A 24,009-nucleotide genomic window follows, 5' to 3' on the forward strand; every position below is an offset into this window, starting at 1 on the left:
TTAATTTTTTAACTCTCTAGTGGTCTGGTGGTAGAATATTTGCTAACCGTGACGAAGGTTACAGGTTCTAATCTGCCCTCATTTAGTTTTTTTTTCTCATTAAAAGATGTTCAATGATTGTATATTAAGAGCAGGGACACATTTGTTGGGTGTTTTGTGATTTCACCAGAAAGAATAGTGTCCCCGCAATGGCATTAAGTGATAGATTGACGTGCTTGTCTGTGTGAAGACTGTGAACAAGCCAAAAGAGAACGTAAACCCCGTCTACTTTGATTTGATTGGCCATCTCAATCATTTTGACATTGATGAGAGCCATTAGACTGCTGAGGCATGACCAGACTAAAAATTTTACTTTTAAAACTTTTTGTCATCCTAACATGCAGCGCGCTGCGTATGGTGCACGGGCCGGAGCCCTCTCTGGACTCTGTGCTCGGGCCGGAGCCCTCTCTGGACTCTGTGCTCGGGCCGGAGCCCTCTCCGGACTCTGTGCTCGGGCCGGAGCCCTCTCTGGACTCTGTGCACGGGACGGAGCCCTCTCTGGACTCTGTGCACGGGACGGAGCCCTCTCTGGACTCTGTGCTCGGGCCGGAGCCCTCTCCGGACTCTGTGCTCGGGCCGGAGCCCTCTCTGGACTCTGTGCACGGGACGGAGCCCTCTCTGGACTCTGTGCTCGGGCCGGAGCCCTCTCTGGACTCTGTGCTCGGGCCGGAGCCCTCTCTGGACTCTGTGCACGGGACGGAGCCCTCTCTGGATTCTGTGCACGGGACAGAGCCCTCTCCGGACTCTGTGCTCGGGACGGAGCCCTCTCCGGACTCTGTGCTCGGGCCGGAGCCCTCTCTGGACTCTGTGCACGGGGGAGCCCTCTCTGGACTCTGTGCATGGGACGGAGCCCTCTCCGGACTCTGTGTTCGGGCTGGAGCCCTCTCCGGACTCTGTGTTCGGGCCGGAGCCCTCTCCGGACTCTGTGTTCGGGCAGGAGCCCTCTCTGGACTCTGTGCTCGGGACGGAGCCCTCTCCGGACTCTGTGCTCGGGCCGGAGCCTTCTCTGGACTCTGTGCTCGGGCCGGAGCCCTCTCTGGACTCTGTGCACGGGGGAGCCCTCTCTGGACTCTGTGCACGGGACGGAGCCCTCTCCGGACTCTGTGTTCGGGCTGGAGCCCTCTCCGGACTCTGTGTTCGGGACGGAGCCCTCTCCGGACTCTGTGTTCGGGCCGGAGCCCTCTCCGGACTCTGTGCTCGGGCTGGAGCCCTCTCTGGACTCTGTGCACGGGACGGAGCCCTCTCCGGACTCTGTGCTCGGGACGGAGCCCTCTCCGGACTCTGTGCTCGGGCCGGAGCCCTCTCTGGACTCTGTGCACGGGGGAGCCCTCTCTGGACTCTGTGCATGGGACGGAGCCCTCTCCGGACTCTGTGTTCGGGCTGGAGCCCTCTCCGGACTCTGTGTTCGGGCCGGAGCCCTCTCCGGACTCTGTGTTCGGGCAGGAGCCCTCTCTGGACTCTGTGCTCGGGACGGAGCCCTCTCCGGACTCTGTGCTCGGGCCGGAGCCTTCTCTGGACTCTGTGCTCGGGCCGGAGCCCTCTCTGGACTCTGTGCACGGGGGAGCCCTCTCTGGACTCTGTGCACGGGACGGAGCCCTCTCCGGACTCTGTGTTCGGGCTGGAGCCCTCTCCGGACTCTGTGTTCGGGACGGAGCCCTCTCCGGACTCTGTGTTCGGGCCGGAGCCCTCTCCGGACTCTGTGCTCGGGCTGGAGCCCTCTCTGGACTCTGTGCACGGGACGGAGCCCTCTCCGGACTCTGTGCTCGGGCCGGAGCCCTCTCCGGACTCTGTGCTCGGGCCGGAGCCCTCTCCGGACTCTGTGTTCGGGCTGGAGCCCTCTCTGGACTCTGTGCTCGGGCCGGAGCCCTCTCTGGACTCTGTGCACGGGACGGAGCCCTCTCTGGATTCTGTGCACGGGACAGAGCCCTCTCCGGACTCTGTGTTCGGGCTGGAGCCCTCTCCGGACTCTGTGTTCGGGCTGGAGCCCTCTCCGGACTCTGTGCACGGGACGGAGCCCTCTCTGGACTCTGTGCATGGGACGGAGCCCTCTCTGGACTCTGTGCACGGGACGGAGCCCTCTCTGGACTCTGTGCACGGGACGGAGCCCTCTCCGGACTCTGTGCTCGGGCCGGAGCCCTCTCCGGACTCTGTGTTCGGGCTGGAGCCCTCTCCGGACTCTGTGCTCGGGCCGGAGCCCTCTCTGGACTCTGTGTTCGGGACGGAGCCCTCTCCGGACTCTGTGCTCGGGCCGGAGCCCTCTCCGGACTCTGTGCTCGGGCCGGAGCCCTCTCCGGACTCTGTGTTCGGGCTGGAGCCCTCTCTGGACTCTGTGCTCGGGCCGGAGCCCTCTCTGGACTCTGTGCACGGGACGGAGCCCTCTCTGGATTCTGTGCACGGGACGGAGCCCTCTCCGGACTCTGTGTTCGGGCTGGAGCCCTCTCCGGACTCTGTGTTCGGGCTGGAGCCCTCTCCGGACTCTGTGTTCGGGCTGGAGCCCTCTCCGGACTCTGTGTTCGGGACGGAGCCCTCTCCGGACTCTGTGCTCGGGACGGAGCCCTCTCCGGACTCTGTGCTCGGGCCGGAGCCCTCTCCGGACTCTGTGTTCGGGCAGGAGCCCTCTCTGGACTCTGTGCTCGGGACGGAGCCCTCTCCGGACTCTGTGCTCGGGCTGGAGCCCTCTCTGGACTCTGTGCTCGGGCCGGAGCCCTCTCTGGACTCTGTGCACAGGACCGAGCCCTCTCCGGACTCTGTGTTCGGGCTGGAGCCCTCTCCGGACTCTGTGTTCGGGACGGAGCCCTCTCCGGACTCTGTGTTCGGGCCGGAGCCCTCTCCGGACTCTGTGTTCGGGCCGGAGCCCTCTCTGGACTCTGTGCACGGGACGGAGCCCTCTCCGGACTCTGTGTTCGGGCCGGAGCCCTCTCTGGACTCTGTGCACGGAACGGAGCCCTCTCCGGACTCTGTGTTCGGGCCGGAGCCCTCTCTGGACTCTGTGCTCGGGACGGAGCCCTCTCTGGACTCTGTGCTCGGGACGGAGCCCTCTCTGGACTCTGTGCACGGGACGGAGCCCTCTCCGGACTCTGTGTTCGGGCCGGAGCCCTCTCTGGACTCTGTGCACGGGACGGAGCCCTCTCCGGACTCTGTGTTCGGGCCGGAGCCCTCTCTGGACTCTGTGTTCGGGCCGGAGCCCTCTCTGGACTCTCTGCACGGGACGGAGCCCTCTCTGGACTCTGTGTTCGGGCCGGAGCCCTCTCTGGACTCTGTGCTCGGGACGGAGCCCTCTCTGGACTCTGTGCTCGGGCCGGAGCCCTCTCTGGACTCTGGTCAGTATTCATTAAGTTAAATTAACTGTATAAAGACTAAATTATATAACTTTATAGTGCTTCACGCAAACAGTTTAGACAGTATGACAAAAACTGTGAGCATGAAAAAAAAAACTTTTTTTTTTTTTTTACTCTTCTTCACTCCCCCTGTATATAAATACACACTCTGTCAGGGATCTCAAGGGGGAGAAAAGGGAAATGTGACTCATTTTACTGAGTAATAACATTCAATCAATTTCCCAGCAAAAGATCAGAGTCCATACGGGCGGTGCGGCTAGATCACAGAGGACGATGTCAGGAAGCAACAGATGAGCACGTCCCAGGAACAGGACGAAATCCAAATCCGAGCAGGCAGCCAGTTTACACAATCCTCAAGAACAGGCAGATGTTCAGATCAGGGCAGATGTTCAGACCCGGGCAGACGATCCCTTGACAAATGCTAAATCGCAGGCAAGGACAGATAGAAATAATGCAGTGGGCAAGTCAGAGACAGGAATCACTGGCAGAAAGCTGGGTTACATAAACAAAAACAGAACAATTGAAGTAAACTTGTAATCAAATAGACAAAACACACTGGCAATGAAAGAGAAAAACTGAGAGGTAGAAATAGGAACACAAATCAAATAAACAGAGCAATTCCAATGGGGTTAGCTTTTTAGGGCCCGATGGTGTGTGAAATGATTACAATATAAAAATATTAAAAACTAATATATAATACATACACTGATCAAGCATAACATTATGACTCTGTGTTGGTCCACTCTTTTGCAGGCAAAACAGCCCTGACCCGTCGAGGCATGGACTCCACTAGACCCCTGCAGGTGTGCTGTGGCATCTGGCACCAAGATGTTAGCAGCAGATCCTTTAAGTCCTTTAAGTTGCGAGGTGGGGCCTCCATGGATCGGACTTGTTTGTTCAGCACATCCCACAGATGCTCGATTGGATTGAGATCTGGAGAATTTGGAGGCCGGGTCAACACCTCAAACTCGTTGTGCTCCTCAAAACATTCCTGAACCATTTGTTTTGTGGCGGCGCATTATCTGCTGAAAGAGCCACAGCCACCAGGGAATACCGTTTCCACATGTCCCAAGATTCGTCATCAAACTACACATTTGTTTTGAATAGACGACCTCTAGCAGACGGAAAAGTTACATAGTGCACCTTTTTGGATTTTAAAGGTCCCATGGCATGAAATTTTCATTTTATGAGGTATTTCAACATTAATATGAGTTCCCCTAGCCTGAATATTGTCCCCAAGTGGATAGAAATGTTGATCAGTGTAAAATCGAGTTCTGGCTGTCTTTCTCTGCCTTTGAGAAAATGACAGGCCAGACGAGCCAATCCTGAAGTCTCCTGGTTTGACGTCAAAGCAGGAACGGTTACCTCCCTTTCCTCCGCCCAGAGAATCTGGCCCATGCAAACACTCAAGAGATCATGGCTTGTGAACGAGTGAATGCTGGCAGTTTCTCAGTGTTTGGATCAGAGGTGTAGTGGTAAAAAAAGAGGTGGGTAAACTATAAATTCTGGGTGACCGCATCGTGGTCACGGTAAGGTGGGCCACTGCCTACCGGTGTATGCAGCCCGATCTCACGGCAGTTCGTACTAATTTTACGAGGTGGCTAATTCGTACGAATTGATATGACCTCACTCGTACGAATTCATACGATTTTTGCTAATTCGTACATATTTTACGAGTTACCAAACAACCAGTTGGTTTGGTTACCAGTTTTTAACAAGCAGATATTACTATGAAACTTTCCCAACTTTCCCAGTTGATTAAAGATGAGATTTTTTTTTTTTAATGTTTAAATATGCAAATTAGGCACTATCTAATTATATATGCGCTAATTTGCACATATTTTAAAAAAACAAAATCTGAGTAAGCTATTGGATAAAGCCAGGTTCAAAATTGTTTTTTTCATTGTGTTCACATATTAATTGGGGAAAAACTTACAGAGGGATTAATGTCTACTTTTGTTATCCTGTTAATCAGAATAGTGTCAATAGCCTTAAAAAAAATAAAATAATAAAATGTTATATAAATCAGGTTAGGAATTATATATTTACAAATCCCTCTGTACATGTTTTTATAATATAACTAGGAACAAGACTGGAAAGTTTGGTGTATATAGTTTATTCTACTGTAGTTGCTTCTGAAGTGGAGATTTTGGACTTGGAGAGAAAAGTCATTTTGAGAAAATGGGTCACAGAAATTTGCATCAGCCAATGAGATTGCGCATTTAGAGTTAAATCACCCCTTTTACTTTCACGATTGGTTGCTGATAAAAAGGAGATGACCATATTTGGATCCGACAGCATTGTACAGAAGAGCGAGAGCTTTGTGTTGATGATGACAGGGTGCAGACAGCGATCGCTTGCGATTGCATTTAGAATGTAAACTTTTGATGAATTTATGAGAAATCTACAGACGCAAACAGGAAGTAAAACTCCCATTGATCTTTCTCCATAAGGATTTAGATTATCAGCCATAATGTCTAAAACATCTGAGGTAGACTGACCACGAGTTGTGAAACAAAAGTTTCTGCTTCTGTAGCTAGAGGTCTGTAAGAAAAACTACACTACCCACAGTCCTAAGCTTAACAGCGACGCCTCTGATTGGTCCAACTCGCTGTTACCATAGAAACGTTTACCATACCCGCGAACGGCTGTAGCGATAACAATAACTAGCTAGCTGACTAGCAAAGGGAGCTTGTTGTCACAAACTTTCAGTGGTTTAAATACCAGAGAATGCATATAATTACATCCAGTTATTTATCTGATAATAATGTATCCTGAATTTTACTTGTAGGCCTTCATTGGCTAATGGGAAAAGGAAGGACTTGTTGAGTCAGTGGCATGAATCTAACCGTGAACCAAATTAACCCCAAAAACATTTTTTTTGAATCTTGGTTGCGTCAACATGCGTGTCGTTCATGAATGATTTGTTCATTTTGAACGAATCTTTAATATGACTCGGACTACCGAGTTGTCTCAGAGAGTGATTCGTTCATTTTGTGTTGACCGCGAATGCGCATTACGCAACATATGGGTTCTGATTCTGAATCGACAGGTGAGATCCGAGTCTTTTGTTCTTCCTGTCAGTCCCATAGAGACGGAAAGAGAAAAGATTAGTTCATTTTGCTGAACGAGACTCAAAGATCCGAGTCAGTAAAATGATCCGAACTTCCCACTACTCACACTGACAGTTGCAGCGCAATATGAAAGACTTCGTCTAACTGTACAACAAACAACCAATGAAAATGAACAATATGAAACTAAAACGACATAAGCTTAACTTAAAATGGCTTAGGAACTATAGGCTATTTAGAGGTGGATAAACTCAATTTAGAGGTGGATAAACGCACGTTGGAGGTGGGTAAATGCTATTTCCGAATTTTGGGAGGTGCGTAAACGGCGTTTACGTGCGTTTAGCCTCCACTACATCCCTGGTTTGGATGTACAAATGAAAACAGAATTTTTTTCAGTTCCTTCTGATCTGTGATCAGGGATTTCTTCTGTGTAGCGAATTATTTATTATTCGTGCACACACTGCGGCTTCTCCCTCTCCAGACAGAACGGTGTTTTCGTGTTTTCTATCTTGTGAGTCAGTGTTTTGTACGTCCTCGTCGTGTCTATCTGTTCTACAATGTGCATACAGGGCTGTGTACTCTATGTGCATCACTGACACGTTTCATATGATTGGAACATATCTAAAAATAATGCTATAATCAACACTTACTTACTCGTTCATCTCGACAGCTGTAACGGTACATTGCATGTGTTACAAAGTTGGTAGAATAATGATGAAGACGGACTCGGCATGACTGGGACTCGTGTTTATTCAGAACTATCAGATACAAACACAATAAACTCGCGCTGACAGACAGCGCTCTCATAACTCAGTAGTTACTATAAATAACTTTGTTAACAATCGCTCCGTCTCCGTGATGTCCGGTTTGCGAACGAATCATTCTTTTGAACCGGTTCTTTTTAGTGAACCGAACCAGTTCACCAAATCGGACTGAATCGTTCTAAACGGTTCGCGTCTCGAGTCAGCGCTGATCCATAATTTACTAAAGTTACTAACTTTCTGACATGAGTGACAGTCCCTCCGACTAGAAATAAACTAATAACCTGAAGTATATGCTGTAACTACAACAGTTCACTGAACTGAGACTGACAGAACTGATGTGAAGTGAACTCAGGTCCATCCGTCTCTCTGGCAGCAGCTCGTGCCTGCTCGTGCCTCGTTAAACCACGCCCCCTCCGCTCATTTCAAATGCAAAGATGTCAGCCAATCACAACAGTGGGCGTTTTTACTGAAGTCTCACAGCAGACACGCCTCTTCAAACAGGGCAGTCAGCCACAAGGCAAACAGCAGTATAGAAAAAATGCCTTTTATTTCTAAATTATGACATTTTATGATGTAAAAATCATACTAACAATATAAGTACACCTCAGAAAACATTATAAAATAATAGAAAAATGCCATGCCATGGGACTTTTAAAGCTATTACAATTATGACAATATGACATGGTGAGTTTATATGTAATTTCTCATAATGTAAAATTGTTAGGGTTAGGTGTTAGATGCTTATATACATTATGAACATTATTTTATTGTTATTTATTACAATAATAATGAAATACTTGTGCAGTTTTTACATTATGAGTTGCTACATCTGTACAATAGCTGACACACACATCTGATTGTTTTGCCCTATATATACCGAGTGATTATTCCTTAATATATGCCTTTGTATTTGAGTTTTGTCCCAGTACTTAAGGGAACACATTTGTGTAGACATGTAGCATGGGATGAATGATGCAACCTGGGATTGTTATTTTTATCTTTTCTTTAAATGTTCAATGGCGTAGATATAGCATAGCAATTACACACCCAAGCATTATGTTCACAAAACACAAACTATGTAGGCAAAAGTGTCTCGAATATACATGGGATTTGGATTTCACTATCAGTTTCCTCCTCTAGATGTCGCCGATGACTAAGGAAACAACTTTCATTTCAACACATCTGCAAGTGCTTGCTTCTTGGCCGATGCTTTAAGTGTGGGCTTTTTCCAGTGAAATGTATTACTTAATACTCAATGCTTCATATATAAATACACGAGCTGCCTCACAATTCAGTAGTTATTAAGGACAGGTATTTTGAGTCCATGCATTTCGTTTTTTCTTCACGGCGCAAACTGAAAGCACCCTGCTATTATTCCCCATTAAATATATATTGTTCAGAGTTTCAAATTCCGTCTGCTGATTATATACAGAATTGCATAAACATTTTGACAACAGTCTTTTGGAGATCTTCATAAAGATGAATGAGCTGCTCCATGCGTTTGAGGATTTGAGGAAAGATTTTTCTGCCTAAAAGTATGAGGTGAAATTCTTGGCCTGCTCCAGGCCGATCCTACAGGCTCTGCTGGCACTTCTGTAAACTGTATTCCTATTAATGGCCTCCCCCTTTTGTTCGACATCTCTTCGGGTCCAAAGGAGAACAGATGGAAGAAATTAAACAAGCACCAAGCCATTGCTGCTGCTGTTCTATTAGATATCTGAAGAGAAAATACAATTATTGCTAAAGTGGAAACATACCACTGGGGGATTATGGGAGGCCTGGTGTTTTATGTTTTCAGAATGATTGAATTTTCGTTGACCTGGGGGTGAAGTGTTTAGGGGCTGTTTGGGTTAAAGATGAGGATGGCGAACGGGTAGTTTACAGGAGCTGCTGTTTCATTTCTCATATCTCAGCCACTTATTTCTCATTTCCTCTTTTGAGAATCTGCTATGCTTAGCAATTAGTCCGTTTGTTTAGAAGTGCTTCTCGCAGGTTATTTTCTTGAAAAATACGCAGGTTTATTATGCTTCAATGGCTCTAAGAGGAAAAGAATGTCGATGGTGATTGATAAAAATGATAAAGTCATTGGTAACACCCTCTTTCGATGGTCCACTTTAGACATTCGACAGACTATGAGTAACTTTGAAAGGATATGCCAACATATAAACCCTAACGCTCAAAATAATTGGTTTGAGTAGAGCCAACTCAAATTGAACACATTCGTTCAATCAAACAAACTTTCTTTTTCTTTTGAGTTCTCAAAACTGACACATTTTAAGTTTGTGTTTTGAGTTGAATGTGAGTTTCTTGAACTTGTTTCTTTTCATTTAGACAAACTTAACCGAAACTGGGCTGGGATTTCTATTTCCCAGCATGCTTTGCCACGACACTCAAAAGGGAGAATAAATTCTAAAATGATGTTTCTTTTTGTGCAAGATTAATGTTAAAGGGATAGTTCACCCAACAATTTAAATTATTTACATTTCTTTGTTCTGCTGAACACAAAAGAAGATAATGTTTGTAACCAAGCAGATCTTGTCCCCCATCGACTACCAAAGTAGGAAAAAAGATCTGCTTGGTTACAAACATTCTTCCAAATATCTTCTTTTGTGTATAGCAGAACAGAGAAATGTATACAGGTTTGGAAAAACTTGAGGGCGAGTAAATGATGACAGAATTAAAAAATTTGTGAACTATCATGAGCTTAGTTTGAGAACAGATTTATGTTAAATGCTTTATATTGCTGTCCTCATTCAGCAAGTGCTATGCTTTGCTAATGCTATCAAAGCAATGTGTTACCAATTAGCAAGGTAGCATTTCTTGATTTAGCTAGTTGAAGCTAGCCAAGTTTCCATTACTAAACATATTTAAGTTGAGATTACATGACAATTTTAAGTTAAATGAAAATTGGTTCCGACCACATTAGTTCCTGTAACGGACTGCTATGAGACTGAAGGTTGAGGATCCAAATGCAACTTTATTTAAAGGGTAATCCACAATCATAATCAGAGAAAAGACTAAGACTAAGTCTAAGTGGTCGTAAAAAAATAGTCGCACTCAGGACCTTTGGTCAAAAATGACCCCCATAGGAAATGAATGGGAAATTGGCAAAAATATGAAAATACAGAGTTTTTTTGTGCATACAATCTACAAATCAGCCAGGATGCAGAAAAAAGGACTGCAAAACAGACAAAAAAACTCACACACACACAAAAACACACACAAATTTGTGTGTGCGTGTGTTGTGTTTTTGTGTGTGTGTAAGTGTGTGTGTGTGTGTGTTTTTGTCTGTTTTGCACTCTTGATGTTTTAGAGATTCACCCCTTCACTGTTGAGTCCTTTTTTTCTGCATCCTGGCTGATTTGTAGATTGTATGCACAAAAAAATAATTTCCCATTAATTTCCTATGGGGGTCATTTTTGACACGGAGGTCCTGAGTGTGACTATTTTTTTTTATGACAACTTAGATTTTTCAAATCCTGTCCCCAATTTTTTTGGGTGTTCATATACCAAGTACCAATAAAGTCACCAAGTTTCGGACCATTCCAATGAAGCTACGATTTGTTTAATTTTTTTATAAAAGGCAAGATCCACTATAATGGTAAAAATGTGCTATTGCGTGATAAAAATGTGTCCACCGGATGGCACCGATCTCATTTAAAAAATTGCTTTCATGAGGCCTAGGCTTGACTCTAAAATGAAATACAGCTTTAAAAAAAAAATAATAATAATAATAATAATTTTATATATATATATATATATATATATATATATATATATATATATATATATATATATATATATATATATATATATATATATATATATATATATTTTTTTTTTTTTTTTTTTATTATTATATTCAATGGGAAAAATGGGTCATAATTATTGCATAATATTAATTATAATCATAAAATTATCTCAAAACACCAAAAAAGAAAAGAAAATATATTTAATTGATTTTACTCAAATCTTTTTTTATCTTAATCCCGCCCTCCGGGTCATTTTTGACCCGAAGGTCCTGAGTGTGACCCATAAATGAAGAACCCCAGAGGGTTAATTAAAGTAAAAAAAAAAAAGACCATGCATTCGATCTACGTCAGAGCGTCAACGCGTCCACGAATCTTTCTACAGCGTTGCTGGCAGGGCAGCCAGAGCGAATTTTGACACTCTCGCCGGTGGCGGTGTGAACGCACAAAGCTTGGAAGAGCCAGGATTTTTTTTTTTATAAAACTCAAGAAATAAGAATGTCATATACACCTAGGATGACTTGTGGGTGAGTAAATCATTTTTGGGTGAACTAACCCTTTAAACAAAATGTCTAAACTTAAATTCTTTTTAAAACGATTTCCTCAAAATCTTTGAGTTTTGCCAACTTATTCGGGTTTACAGTGACACTCTAGTGAGAGTTAGTTGACATGTTACAAAGCTACTTAGAATTGTCTAGACTATCGAAATAAAATGTCTAGGACTGATTTTGGCCAGATATTACATCTCATTAGAAGCTCAAGCACAAAGCAAACTTCACATTCAGACGTTCTCTTGACATATAAGACGGTGAATGCACTGATTCAGCTTTTTACAGTAAGATGATACGTCCTCTTAATGGCCGTAGAAACTCTTCTCTAAATTACAGTACGAGCCGGAGGGATTGCATTTACCGGCCAAATGCGAGTTTGGAATATCTAACATTTAAAAAAGTGTGTTAAGACCAAACCAGAGATGTAGTCATCCGTTTACAGATTACAACCACATATTTAGGGTTTCCTGTTTTTCTTGGATGTTTAATTGGCTCGAAGGCTGCATTTGTAAAAGGATTTAATGATACATCTCTCTCAAAGAACTTGATCAACTTGAGGATATTTGTAGACTCAGGGTAAATTGAGTTTCTAGTGTTCTCATCGCTATTTAAACCTTATGAAAATGGACAACCGGTACAAATGTTTTAAAAATGTGGTGTTACTTGATATGCAAATTTCACATTTCTGATCGGATTGATAGTTTAGACGTGTTTTAGCAAGGAAAAGTAATTTTAGTATACAGTAATTGCAAAAACGTCCACCTTCTGCTTGTGGTTAAAGTAAACATAACTTTTATATTGTTAGTAATATTTCAAGATGAACATTTCATAGACTGGACCATACATCATATGTTTTAAAACTACATAGCTTTGATCATAAACTAAGCATTTAAATATCATTTAAGTACTATTATTGGCAGATATTGATATTTTTATGCAGGGGAGCCGCTAGCAATTTTGGGCCCTATGAAAGAATAGGAGGTTGGGCCAAACCAAACATACAAGCCAACCTAGCTATCTAAAATCTTTGTCTGCAATTTAATAATACTGACCTATTACTCTCCGCTCGCTCAACCCAGAATGTGACATGCTGGTTCAAAAATATGTGAAATAAGTAGGGCTGCCCTCGACTAAAGTTTTTTCTACTGGATTAGTTTTAGTCATTTAAGCCAAGGGTGTCCAAAGTCGGTCCTGGAGGGCCACTGTCCTGCAGAGTTTTGCCTCAACACACCTGCCTGGAAGTTTCTAGTATGCCTAATAAGACCTTGATTAGCTGGTACAGGTGTGTTTAATTGGGGTTGGAGCTAAACTCTGCAGGACAGTGGCCCTCCAGGAGCAGGATTGGACACCCCTGATTTAAGCCATTAGTCGACTAAGCACTTTTATTAATTGAATTACATAAATATATACTGGAGAGAATTCTAAACCATAATGAGCGTTTACGTAATACATTAGCCTATTCCGCACTCAAGCGCACCCAGAAAGCTTGCCACAAAGAACCGGCAAAAGTAATGATTATGAGAGCAAAAAATAGCAAGGCGACATTTTATTTGTTTATGAATAAACTAGTGTTTTCTGGGCCCATGATCTCATGAAAATGCGTATCTATAGCACAAATTGTATTTATCGTGCAATTTAAACACCAAAATTAGTTTTTACATGAATATGTTATACGCAGTTTTCACGTAAATATGATACGTAATATGCACATACCTTACACCACTGACAATGCGTATCAAATACACGTAAAAACTAATTTTGGCGTATAAATCACACAAAAAATACAATTCGTGCAATATATATACGCATTTCATGAGAACGTGTTGCTGTGTCAGTGTCTTCATCTTCGCAGTGAACGTGTGAGAGAAAATGCATATTTCATAAACAGAGAGTAGCTTGTTTCTTTTCATTTTGAATTGTTTCATTTAAAAGTATACATTTCTATATAGAAATATGTCATGTCTGTGAGGCAAGTAGTAGAGTTTTAGTTCATTTATGAGACGTGCAATGCAGGTGATCGCGCCGGCGCCTCCATGTCATGATTATTGTCTGCTATATTTGCTTATTTTTTAATTAAAACCAGGCAATTGGTTGATGAAACATTGATTACAATTAAGATACAATTTATACAAAATGGCATTCACTTTAAAGAAAGGCTTTCTACAAAACAAAACTTATGAAGTGGTCAAAATCATGTCTGACCCACTCCATGTCTCCCGACATATTGTCCTACACTCTAAAAAATGATGGGTTAAAAACAACCCAAGTTGGGTTGAAAATGGACTAACCCAGCAATTTGATTGTTTCAACCCAGCGATTGGGTTGTTTTAAGCAAACATTTAACCCAACCACTGGGTTAAAACAACCCATTCACTGGGTTAAAACAACCCAATTGCTGGGTTAGTCCATTTTCAACCCAACTTGGGTTGTTTTTAACCCAGCATTTTTTAGAGTGTAGCTATCTCATGCTGTTCACATTTCATAGATGAAATAAAAAAAATTGAACGCAATTTTAGCAGTGAGCGTGAGCAGTTCATGAGTGGAGCGTTTTGCCGGATTTTGCCAGAAATGCAGAAATAAGCCATAATTTAGTTTTATTTGTAACTTTTTGGTAGATTATACATTTATAATTTCTATTACATTACTAATCTAATAGTACTGTTACTACTAATAAAACCGATCTCCGGGGCCCCAAAAGAGTGTGGGCCCTTAGTTCATGTATGAACTTCATATTCTCATTATATCATACAATGTGAGGCATAAATGCCTGATATCAAATTTGATACTGAACAAAAAACGAACCTTTTTGATTTTTTTAATATACAGTATATATTTTGTCTAGAGGCTGTTATTTCATATGTCAGGCTTTACACGTTTAAGTAGATAGATTGAATCAATGCAGAAAAACAGAAGGAATTGTCCTGGTCTGCACTGTATGCTTTCTCTCTCATGTATAACCGCATTCAACCCTCTTCACATCTGTTCGGACAGAGGCCGAGCTTTCAGCACCCGATGCCCACGGGCCCTCGAGGCTGCTCTTTAGGTGCGTACTGACAGAGGAAAACCCCTCTGTTAACCAAACCCACACCTGATACTTCCTCTCTCCCTCGGCTGCCTCCAAACACATATATACACATGTGTGTTGCAGCATGTGTTGACTGATGCATGTGGCACACTGTAATCAAACAGTAGTGGCCGACGCTGACAGATAGTCATTGGGACGCTGCCATTGCAAACAATGTGGGTGGTAAAACACGCAATCAGTGTCGATACTGCCGAATGGATCATCCTGCTCGGACACACAGGATATCCAACGGATTTCTTAGAGCTGAGACAGCAGGTCAAATTAACGGAATCACATTTAACATAACGGGACAAAAGCTTTCACTGGGGCCTTAACAATTCCAAAAATATACAACTCCGTATTTCATTGAATTAATTTTATTTCAATTAAGTGATTATAGTTAGGATATTGGATGTATATTATGTGATTGTTGTGTTTATTTTGAATTATTATTGGTTGGGAGATATTGCCTTTTCTCTTTTGTACATGCCTCCATTGTTTTTAATAACATCTAGGATCACAATGGAATAATCCATTGGCTTTATCGTGTCTATCCAAGTTTTTAAAGTGTATGGGATGCTAGTTATTTTTTAAATTATTTAGTTTTGTAAATATATATATATATTAGGGGTGTAACGATTCATCTACTACATCGATGTATCGATTTATTTTCCTATGATCTAACTACATCGATCTGTGCTCTGCAAGTTGGCCTTCCGGACGACATATATCGATCTAACATCGTTTTAAAAGGTAATCAATCGATTGTATCGATCATAGGAAATAACGCATTGGATTTAAGCACGTCAGACTTTATGAGAATGTTTTTTCTTAGCACTTTTAATGATAACGGCGTTAAACGTTACTCGATTCAGTCTGCCTATCTGTGACATCATCGCAACGCACGCACCAGCAGCAGCGCTAAGAAAACAAAACATAGCATGGCGGATGGCAGAGGAGAAGCCAACCAGCGAGAAATGATCAAGCCACCAGGAGAAAGAGTTACCTGTACTTTCAACTCTTGCTAAATGTTACCTGTGCATTCCTGGCACCAGTGTGCCAGCAGAGCGAGTTTTTAGTACTGCTGGCGACATAGTGAACGCACAGAGAAGTGTTCTGCGGTCAGATCATGTTGATCAGTTGATATTAAAAAATAGTCGTTGGTTACATTTTATCTTTTGTTAAATATTGTTTGTTTATTAAACTGAGAGTAGTAGCAGGTTCCGCCAGTTTATTCAACCTGAAGAAATGTTGGTTGCACTTTATTTTTGATATTAATATGGTATTTGTATTATTTTAATGTTGAAAAACAACAGCAAAAGTAGCAGGTAAACCTACTATTAATTAAACCTGAAGAGAAGTTAGTTGCACTTTATTTTTGATATTAATATTGTAATATTTTTATGTTGGAAAACCAAAAGCAGAAGTAGCAGGTTATAATAATATTTATAACCTGCTGTTGAAATGTTGGTTGCACTTACTGTGCTTTTATTGAAAATGTATTGAATAATGAAAATGAGAGCAGAAAAGGTTAACTTCCTGTTAATTCAACCTAAACTGTTGGTTGCAATTTATTCAAATAAAATTTGAATGCATTTGCCATTAATTGTTGTTTACTTGTTTGTTTATATCCATAATTAATTGATACCGGATTCCCTTACAAAAAACAACAGGAATCTAGGAAACTTCACCTGCACTGACCAGTATCCAGATATTTATTTCAGTCACAATTTTTGGCTAAAAAGTAACTGAATCGATTTCAAGTCACTGAATCGTTTCGGATCGTATCGTTCTAAATGAACCAACATCGTCCTTGAATCGTATCGACAACCTCAAATCGTGATACGAATCGAATCGTTGTTAAAACGAATCGTTACACCCCTAATATATATATATATATATATATATATATATATATATATATATATATATATATATATATATATATATATATATATATATATATATATATATATATATATATATATATATACACTCACCTAAAGGATTATTAGGAACACCTGTTCAATTTCTCATGAATGCAATTATCTAATCAACCAATCACATGGCAGTTGCTTCAATGCATTTAGGGGTGTGGTCCTGGTCAAGACAATCTCCTGAACTCCAAACTGAATGTCAGAATGGGAAAGAAAGATGATTTAAGCAATTTTGAGCGTGGCATGGTTGTTGGTGCCAGACGGGCCGGTCTGAGTATTTCACAATCTGCTCAGTTACTGGGATTTTCACGCACAACCATTTCTAGGGTTTACAAAGAATGGTGTGAAAAGGGAAAAACATCCAGTATGCGGCAGTCCTGTGGGAGAAAATGCCTTGTTGATGCTAGAGGTCAGAGGAGAATGGGCCGACTGATTCAAGCTGATAGAAGAGCAACTTTGACTGAAATAACCACTCGTTACAACCGAGGTATGCAGCAAAGCATTTGTGAAGCCACAACACGCACAACCTTGAGGCGGATGAGCTACAACAGCAGAAGACCCCACCGGGTACCACTCATCTCCACTACAAATAGGAAAAAGAGGCTACAATTTGCACAAGCTCACCAAAATTGGACAGTTGAAGACTGGAAAAATGTTGCCTGGTCTGATGATTCTCGATTTCTGTTGAGACATTCAGATGGTAGAGTCAGAATTTGGCGTAAACAGAATGAGAACATGGATCCATCATGCCTTGTTACCACTGTGCAGGCTGGTGGTGGTGGTGTAATGGTGTGGGGGATGTTTTCTTGGCACACTTTAGGCCCCTTAGTGCCAATTGGGCATCGTTTAAATGTCACGGCCTACCTGAGCGTTGTTTCTGACCATGTCCATCCCTTTATGACCACCATGTACCCATCCTCTGATGGCTACTTCCAGCAGGATAATGCACCGTCACAAAGCTCCAATCATTTCAAATTGGTTTCTTGAACATGACAATGAGTTCACTGGACTAAAATGGCCCCCACAGTCACCAGATCTCAACCCAATAGAGCATCTTTGGGATGTGGTGGAACGGGAGCTTCGTGCCCTGGATGCGCATCCCACAAATCTCCATCAACTGCAAGATGCTATCCTATCAATATGGGCCAACATTTCTAAAGAATGCTTTCAGCACCTTGTTGAATCAATGCCACGTAGAATTAAGGCAGTTCTGAAGGCGAAAGGGGGTCAAACACAGTATTAGTATGTGTTCCTAATAATCCTTTAGGTGAGTGTATATATATATGAGAAATGTTGGCCCATATTGATAGGAGAGCATCTTGCAGTTGATGGATATATATATATATAAATTAAATAAAAAAATATTTTAAATTAAATTAAATAGTATTCAATTCATATATATGTGTGTGTATAATTTTCATATAATATATATATATATATATATATATATATATATAATTTTCTTGTAAAATATATATTGTAAAATATATATAATTTTCCTTTCTGGTTTTGTGTGGTTCTAGTAAATTATTTTAGATGAATCTTATAATTGGCCTTTTTATAATTGACCCAACGATTGGGTTGTTTTAAGCAAACATTTAACCCAACCACTGGGTCAAAACAACCCAATTGCTGGGTTAAAACAACCCAATCGCTGGGTTAAAACAACCCATTTGCTGGGTTAGTCCATTTTCAACCCAACTTGGGTTATTTTTAACCCAGCATTTTTTAGAGTGTAACATTTAGAATAACATTATGATATTAAAGTACTAATATTTGGTGAATAAAGTCAAAGTTACATGAAAATGAGATTAAACTCACTATATTACGTGAGTACGTGAGAAATATAATACAATTATGAGTAGAATGTCGTGTTTGGTGTTATTTTCATTGCAAATTTAATCTCATAATGCTATGACTGTTTCTCGAAATAATGAATCTGTTTATTACATTAAACTATTTACATGAAACTATTATGACTATATTCTCGTAAAAGGTCAATTACGAAATTATTCTCAAAACATTACGTCGTTATTCTTTAAATCGTTATTCACATCTGCCATTTGCTGTGTCTTGAACTTAAAACACACACACACACACACACACACACACTTTTTGCATAACCTTCTGCCCCGGACAAGAATGTTGATGTTTTACACAAAAGATTGAGTTAATTAGGCCGCAAACCCATCAATTACAATAAAATGGATACGGCATGGCAGGTTCATTTCTGCCTGAAAGTGTTTTTTCAATTTATCTGTGTTTCTTAGGACAGAAGACAGATGAAAACTTATTTCAAATATTGATTTCAAAGCTGCGCTTTAGACCTGCCAGGTTTACAAACATGCTAAAAAGCTTTGGCACACAAGTACGAGTGTGGTATTACATAAGAAACACTTCAACGGGCCAAGTTGGACCTCCTCTCTCCCTTCCAGGCCCATCTGTCTGTCTTTTCTCTCAGATTCGGGCTTTTTTATTCATTCCTCTCACTCATCTATTCCCAAGCTGCCTGTGTTTCTGTATGTTATGGGCATATTTTGCATTGCATCTTTCAGTGTTAAATCAGTGTCATCAGATCGGGACAACAGTGATGTATCATGCCAGTTTTGGGTGCATGACATGCTGATGTAAAATGACAGTGATGCATGGATTAGATGACAAATTCTAATATAATATGATTTCAGAGTAACAAAAATGATGCATTTACCAGAGCATGGGAAAAGTATTGGACATTGTTGATCGGACAGAATCTGTGTCTTTCCACTGAACATGTAAAGTTTGTGGCCTTGTTCTCCAGGTCCCGATCCAGTATATACTGTATAGGGAAGGGCTCATTTTCGAAACATAAATAGAAATGCAGGAGGGCTGCTCCTTCAAAAAACAAGCAAGGTGCTCAGAAGAGGCATTCAGCATATTCCTCAGTGTTGAGCTAAAATAACAATGGGGTTTGGTTAGTGTAAGTGCTAAATGCAATGAGACACTGGAGCGGGTTGCTGTGTATTTTTCATGAGTCAGCTGGCAGGCGCAGTATGAAATGAGAGTCCTGCAGCGATGTCCCTGTGAAAACAGCCAGGGAGTCGGCTGAGAATAGAAGTAAATGAAGCCAAAGTGCTTCGGTTTGGTGGAAAGGCTTCTAGACTTCCTGGAGGTTACAGATTAGGTGGGATGTTGACTCAATGCTCGTTTCGGTTTAGAGACATAATAATGATACAGATGCAGTTTGTTTTGTTTTCAGATTTGTGCTTCAAATTTGGGTAATAGGGTCAATGACGTGACAGTCATTTATTTAATATGCAACTTCAACAATGGGCATGTTTTTAGTTTCTGTATTAAAGTTCATTTTGGAAATATCAGGAAATTATCTCATGACCCTCTTGACTGTGTGTCAAGGTCAATAAATCACTTACAATATCAGTTAATTTGACCTCATTTATGATAAGGCAAAAATAGTGTAGGTTGTAAAATGTCATGTGGTGCGACTCTCCCAAAACATAATCATATTTATGAATAATTCATGATATTTGTAAAAAGAAAAAAAGAAAAAGAAGAGAGGTTCATGGCCACAGGTGTATAAATCAAGCACTAGGCCTGCAGACGCTTCTACACACATTAGTGAGAGAATGGGCCGCTCTCAGGAGCTCAGAGAACTCAAGCGTGGTGCCGTGATTGGTTGCCACCTGTGCAATAAGTCCATTTGTAGTAGGCCACATAAAATCACAGAGCGGGGTCAGCACATGCTGAGGGTCACAGTGCGCAGAAGACGCCAACTTTCTGTAGAGTCAAGAGCTCCAGACCTCCAAACTTCATGTGGCCTTCAGATGAGCTCAAGAACAGTGTGTAGAGCTTCATGGAATGGGTTTCCATGGCCGAGCAGCTCATCCAAGCCTTACATCACCAAGTGCAATGCAAAGCGTGGGATGCAGTGGGGTAAAGTGCGCCACCACTGGACTCTAGAACGGTGGAGACGTGTTCTCTGGAGTGACCAATCACGCTTCTCTGTCTGGCAATCCCATGGACGAGTCTGGGTTTGGCAGTTGCCAGGAGAACGGGACTAGCCTGACTGCATTGTGCCAAGTGTAAAGTTTGGTGGAGGGGGGATTATGGTATTGTATTGTTTTTCAAGGGTTGGGCTTGACCCCTTAGTTCCAGTGAAAGGAACTCTTTATGCTTCACCAAGACATTTTGGACAATTTCATGCTCACAACTTTGTGGGAACAGTTTGGGGACGGCCCCTTCCTGTCCCAACATGACTGCGCTCCAGTGCACAAAGCATCGCTCCATAAAGACATGGATGAGCAAGTTTGGTGTGGAGGAACTGGACTGGCCTGCACAGAGTCCTGACCTCAACCCGATTGAACACCTTTGGGATGAATTAGAGCGGAGACTGAGAGCCAGGCCTTCTCGTCCAACATCAGTGCCTGACCTCACAAATGCGCTTCTAGAAGAATGGTCCATAAACACACTCCTAAACCTTGAGGAAAGCCTTCCCAGAAGAGCTGAAGCTGTTAGAGCTGTAAAGGGTGGGCTAACTCCATATTAAACCCTACGGATTGAGAATGGGATGTCTTTAAAGTTCATGTGCATGTAAAGGCAGGCGTCCCAAAACTTTTGGCAATATAGCGTATATAACTTTTTACTTGGTTACACCACTTGACATTAAATCATAATCGAAAGTAATAAAATTGAGCCTTTTCCTGAAAATTATTAACAAAAAACAAAATAGTATCGAAACTGCATGAAGCCAGCATGAATACAAAGTACATTTCCAATAATTTATATATATATTAGTGCTGTCAAATCGCGGTTAATGGCATCTAACATGAACATTTGTGTTTATGGGTCATCGACAAAAATAAAAATCTTTTCAAAACTAATGTAATGCATATATTTGAGTAATGAACAATGTGTTTAAACAAGTTTCAGCTGTTAAATGACATTTCAAAGTGTGTAAATACATTTGTGACAGTTTTTATGTAAGGCGTTACAACCAAATAGCTGTATATATACTGTAGTTGTACCACCTGACATGGAAAGTACCAACCTACTCATACTTGAAATGAGCAGTTTTTACCAGTATCTGAGAGAGATCTGCAAACCTTTTCATTCTGCCACAAGGATCAGTTGGGCTCCTCATGGATGATGCAAATTCATAATAAAAGAGCCATGTTTACAGTTGTGCCTCCCTGATATTTAAATTGCTGGAAAGTTTTTCAGTTATCTGTTAACAGCTTTAAAACAACTGATATTTATAACATTTGTTTATATGAAAGTTTTCAAACCTAAAATGATACCATAGTCTTTAGTTTTAATTTTTTATCATCAAGACACCATTTTATATAGTTTTCTTGTCTGTTCAATTGTTTGGGCAGTTGCACCACCTGACATTTTGGGGGGTTTAAGATAACAAATCATAAAATAATATGTATTATTTAAATGTACGAAAAACAAATTTAAACTAAATAGGTTTTATAGAATAAAGTGATATATGTCAAGCATTTATCAAATTATTTTAAAGGGAAATAATGCACTTGGACAGAAAAATATGCACACGGGCACACACACACACACATACACACATACACACACACACACGCACACACACACATGGACACACACGGACACACACACACATGTACACACATACATTATATAAACACAAACATTTATGTTAAATGTGACAATTACGATTAATCAATTTTACACAGACACACACACACACACACACACACAGGGGGGGGTTTGTGAAATGTGAGGACATTCCATAGGCGTAATGGTTTTTATACCGTACAAACCGTATTTTCTATCCCCTTACACTGCCCCTGCCCCTAAACCTACCCATCACAGGAAACTGTGCAGTTCACTTTCTGTGAAAAAAACCTCATTCTGTGATTTATAAGCATTTTGAAAAGTGAGGACATGGGGAACGTCCTCATATTTCACCCTTTTTTTGTAATACCTATGTCATACCCATGTCATTATACACATTTGTGTCCTGATATTTCACAAAAACATGCCCACACACACACACACACACACACACACACACACACACACACACACACACACACACACACACACACACACACACACACACACACACACACACACACACACACACACACACACACACACACACACACACAACACACATGTTCAAATTTAAAAAAATATTAAAATGTGTATACTCACATGTATGCAACGTTTAATATTATACTTTATGGTTCCATCATATGACGATAAATTTAAAATTGTCTTGAAAATTATAGAAAGATTTTTCATAATCCTTTTTTTTTTTACATTGTTCCCCCCTTTTTTGTCATGGACATTCTTATTTTACATTGTCCCACAAATAAATGACAATCCAACTTAAGAAAATGCGAATTGATTTCTCTGGGCCTGTTTACGACCATGAACGTTTTGCATTCGGAGGAGAAAAGGTGATGAAGAAAGAAAGAAAGAGCAAAATGGCTCCTGGGCCAAAAGTCAGAGAGTCTCGGCTTCATTTCCCACTCCCAAGCCTCACCGTTTCAGAGGCTAGACACTACTTCATCTGGGAAATTATTGCAGCTCAGATGATATTCCCGATCGCTGAAATGGTGTGGTGTTTTTTTTTTTCTTCTTCACAGTTTTATTTCATTATCACCAGTCTGAGTTATTACATTTTCCTGTTTTTCATTTTGTGGGTAATTATCGAGGCGGACGGGTGGCGGCAGTTGCTGCTAAATGGCGGTGAGAGCGGCCGCGGTGCCAGGTCAGGTCGAGCGCTTTTGAGAAGGAATGGGTTCAGGCTGGGTGAGTAGGGCACAGTAGAAGGGCGTATGGTGGGCACTGTCAGTTATCCAGCGGGAAACACGCCAACATCCACAGCACAGCGGGCACAGTGACACAGATTAAAGAGGACTGCACAAACATACCGAGACAAGCCATTATTCATTGTGTCTCCACTAGTTTCTTGAGTCTAATGAGCTTTGCCCAAAGTAAATCTTCTCTTATAATAGGGGCCATTTTCTCGGACCCTTTTTGAGCGACTATCGTTGCTTTTTTTTGGGGGACGTTTATGTCATCCACAGTGAAAGTTCACCGGTTGCAAACAATCTTCAATCTCATTCCCTTCGGTAAATGGTGCTTTCACAATGCGGTCAGAAGTTTACACTTCGTCTCGTTTCAGTGACGCAAGACCGGTTTCTAACCGAGATCTGGAATCCTGCCTATCGTAATTGAGATATTAAATACAGTACGGTTTTCCCCTCGAGGAAAGAAGCTTGTCCAACTCTGAAAGAGAATTATGGGAGTTTACAGAAGCAAGACTCTAGTCATTGGGTTTGTTTTTTTGGCAGGGTAATGGTCATTTTATTAAAAGGAATTAAATAAAGGATTTAAATGGATTTTGGGGAATAAAGAAAAGGATAGAAGAACAGTAAAATATTTTTTTTTTGGTAAAGTAATCAATGTGAACTGTATTTTAAAATATGCACACAGCAAAAATGCTTCTTCTC

At 41.5% G+C, this 24,009-nt stretch overlaps 1 long non-coding RNA gene across 1 annotated transcript in view; it reads right to left on the minus strand.

The window, feature by feature from the left end:
- Window positions 1–24,009, minus strand: part of LOC307117027 — a 527,365-nt gene that overhangs the window by 448,620 nt on the left and 54,736 nt on the right. The window lies entirely within an intron of this gene.

This window comes from Gobio gobio (genome assembly GCF_949357685.1).
Source record: "Gobio gobio genome assembly, chromosome: 20".
Lineage (NCBI taxonomy): Eukaryota > Metazoa > Chordata > Actinopteri > Cypriniformes > Gobionidae > Gobio > Gobio gobio.